Source organism: Octodon degus, unplaced genomic scaffold (assembly GCF_000260255.1).
Source record: "Octodon degus isolate 3935 unplaced genomic scaffold, OctDeg1.0 scaffold00092, whole genome shotgun sequence".
In the NCBI taxonomy this organism is placed as follows: Eukaryota; Metazoa; Chordata; class Mammalia; order Rodentia; family Octodontidae; genus Octodon; species Octodon degus.
The window spans coordinates 9,452,437-9,456,187 of record NW_004524668.1 but is presented as its reverse complement, the minus strand read 5'-3'; the positions used below and the strand labels follow the sequence as shown (position 1 = coordinate 9,456,187).

At 52.0% G+C, this 3,751-nt stretch overlaps 1 protein-coding gene across 1 annotated transcript in view; it reads left to right on the top strand.

Annotated features, from left to right (window-relative positions):
- The window catches only part of LOC111818461 (forkhead-associated domain-containing protein 1-like), a 125,727-nt gene that overhangs the window by 115,447 nt on the left and 6,529 nt on the right, over positions 1–3,751 (top strand). The window lies entirely within an intron of this gene.

Below are 3,751 nucleotides of genomic sequence, written 5' to 3'. Positions count from 1 at the left end.
ATGCCAGCCAAATAACTCAGCGGACTAAAGTGCCTGCTTAGGTAGACACAGTGGCCAGAGTCGACCCCCAGTGTACACTGCAGCCCCACCCCCAGGGCGTGCTGAGAGAGCGATTGAAACTGGGCATGGTGGCACTCACCTGTAATCCCAGCTCTTGGGAGGTTGAACACAGGATAATCACTGTGAGTCCAATCTATGTAGTAAGACCCTGTAGACCCTGTATTAAAATACAAAAACAAACAAACAAACAAAATAGCCACGATCACTGAAAGACATGAAACAAAACAGAGACAAAAGGAAAATTAAATCCCAAGTATGTTCCCTCTTATCTCAGTAATAACTACAGTGCTGTCTCCTGGAAATAGCTGTGCGATTCTGGGCAGGTTACTTCCCTCTCTGTGCCTCAGTTACCTCCCCTGTACGGTGCAGATGACAGGATGTGACCACCTCTTTGGGTCCTTATAAGGACTAAAATGCAATGGATCTGTCCAGAGCACTTACAACAGCATCGGATACAGAACAAGAGCTAGCTTTGTGGACCTAACATTTGCGGTCCTATAAAGAATAGTGCCCAGTTTTGCCTGCTGTTCTTTAGTTCTGTTCCCATTGTTACAGCATCCAGAAGCCTCCCCTAAGTCAGTACCCACAGGTCTGCATCCTGCCGGACCGCATAGAGCATTGCCCTGTGGAGATGTAGCCAATCCCCCAACACATGCCTTTCTGTTACTTCCGGATTTCCAGATTCACCCACTCGCCCTCAGGATCCTTGGGGTAGAAGGGTGTGGACTACTTCCCTTCAACGTGGGGTTCATGACATGCTTATTAGACACTGCGACCAAGCAGGAGAGGGGTGCAGTGGGGTTAGAATCAGGCATGTGGGAAATCCTTCTAGCTTTATGTTTGAAAGTTCTCCTAATAAGATATTTAGGGTAGAAGAGAACAGGCACTATCCTTGCCCTGGTGTGACTTGTGTGGTCTCACCAATGAATGGGATGAGCATTAATCAAAAAATCATTCCAATAAATGTAAAACTTGAATGGTTATAATTTCTGTAAAGAGTGCAGGGCTCAGTGTGGTCAGGGAGGACAGGGCATCCGTAGGATGAATAGGAGTTGTCTGCCAAAGAACAGAGAGGAGAGCGTTCTGGGCAGAGAGAGGTGGGGGGGGAGAACACATTGAGACTAAAAGAAATTGGGGAGGTGAAAGAGGCCACTACAAGGGGTTGGAAGAGCTGTGAGAAGCCATGCAAGGCCTGGTGAGAAACCCTGCTTTTTTCCTAAGAGTAGCAAGAAACCTATGAAAGGTTTCAAGTGAAGAATTAAAGGACCAGGCTTGCAGGATGAGGACCTCACCTTGGCCCCGAGGGGACAGAATATACCAGAGCCACCAGAGAACATAGCAGTGATCAACGAGTGACCACCTGGGATGTAAGGGAAGGTGACACTGGCCACATAAGGACAGAGGCGAGGAAGGAGAGAGAAGCTTCAGGCACCTTCAGGCGGTAAATCAGCAGCCCCCTGCGCTGGAGTTGGGCTCTGCTGGAAGGGAAGTGATAGAAAGAGTTCTGTGTGCCTTCCGGGTGTCTGAGTGTGCGTAAGGGCTGATGCGCTTTCCTCCCTAACACGAAGAGGAAGGAGGGCTGGGCGGCCCAGAGGAGGCAACCGTGGGAGGTGGCCATGGGCTTCCAGGACAAGGCCACGAGAGCCGGAGCCACTCCATCGGGAGGAGGTAGGCAGATGCCAGTGGTGTGTCCTGGCTCACGGGGAGTGTGCTGTGCACACCCCAAGTAAATGCCTGAGGGGTGCACGGAGGCACACGCAGGTGTGAAGCCCTGGGCGTGCACAGGAAGTGGAAAGCAAGGGGTGGGAAGGCGCACCCAAGGTCACACCTTGAGGAACTTGCAGCTCCTTGCGAACTCGCAGCAGCAGGCTGCACGAACTGGATATTCTCACAGCAGTAGAGCCTGACGTTTCTGTCCCCCATAGAGAAGGGGGCGGGGAGTGAGTTTTCTCTCAGGCGCTTCAACAGCCCGGGTGCTCCACAGCAATCCAGAAGGTGGTATAAAGTTCTCCAAAACAGGCAAAAGCCAAAATAAGGTTGATTTTTTTTTTTTTTTTTTTTTTTGTAAGTGCCTTGCTGTAGCATGGAGAAAGGGGAGTTATGAGGGGTGTAAGGGCGGGGGGCTGGCAGGTGGCAGGGCTGGTGTCCTCCTCGCTGCTGTCACTGTCACCAAGGCAGAGTTGGGCCCCTACAGGAAACCAGGTAGTACATGGAGCAGCCTTCAGGTTGTTCCTCCACGTTGGAGCTGCAGTGACAGCTGGATCATGCCACCTGTGCACGTCCCCTCCTCCCTCCCAGGACCATCTCAGTCCCCGACGCCTGCGTCTGTAAACCTATCCATATGTCATGGTAAAGAAATGTGGCTGCGAAGTTAAGCTGTCGGGCCAGCGATGCCAGAGAGGGTGAGACAGACTGGCTGTGGGCAGCATTTGTCAGGCCTGCCATTCCCTCTCCTGATTGTGCAGAGCTGTGAGAGTCGAGTGACATTAAACTAGTCCCTGCAGAATTCCCCTGCTGTGAGTACTTACTGGGGATCCCCAGGGGGACCTTAGAATGCAGGTCTCCTGTCTCGCCGCCCTAATCCCCAGCTAGTCTCTCGAGTAGTGCTGTGTGGGGCACCTGTTGGCACACGCTGGGCTAGTGACCCTGTCCGGTGCTTACAATCACTTGGCTCTAAGAAGTCAGGGAGGAAAGGTTGGAGAATACAGCAGAAAGGTTAGTGAGGAGGACCCATCCTTCATCCACTCAGCAAGAGTGGGTGGCCAAGCTATTTTCTCTTCAGGTACGAGGCCCCAAAGTCAAAAAGAAAGAGATGAGCTAGAGAATCTCATTCATCTCTCCTGGGGTCCCTAATTCCTAGCACAGAGAAGAGGAGCAGAGAAGGAGGACATGTTTACCTTAGGAAATAACCAGTCTTACCTCCAGGCTGCCCTCTCAGAATCAAAAGTAGCTAGCACCCTGATGGATCTCCAGAAGAAAGGGGTCATGGGAAACACAAGGTCAGGATCACAGAGCCTCCGGTGTGACCCTACTACATGACTGTTTTAGGCACCATGGAGCCTCCTTTTTCTGCCTTCAGAATGGACTGTGGTAGCGCCTCCCTCCTGGGGCAGGCTGGAAGGCTCAGCTACACCGGTGGGAAGTCCTGTGGCTGGTGAGAAGCACAGGAAGCACTCGGAACCACCTTCTCCAGTGGCCCCCAAAGACAGCTTTGGGGCCAGTTCCCTCATTTCTGTAGTGGGGATAATGGGTCCTTCCTCGTACAGCTGTTCTGAGGGGAAACTTAGATGGTTATGAAAGATGCTGGGAGTGGCATTAGGAATACCAGTGATGGTGTGTAATGACCTCCCTTGTCACTGCAGTCACTGTTGCCACCCTCACCTTCGGCCCATCATCACGGCCATCACCACCTTTAACATAGCCACACCCTTGTCACCACGGTCAACACCATCATTACCATCACCGACATGGTCACGAACATCACCTTCCTCTTCCCCTTCCTCCTCTTCCTCTCCTCATTTCTTCTTCCTGATATTGGGGGACTAACCCAGGGCCTTCACACTGACTGACACCTCTAGCCCTGCTCTTACTTTCTTGTTTGGAAAGAGGATCTTGCTCAATTTCCCACACTCACTCAGACTTGCAGTCTTCCTGCCTCAGCCTTGGAGACTGCTGGAGTTACAGGCGTGCA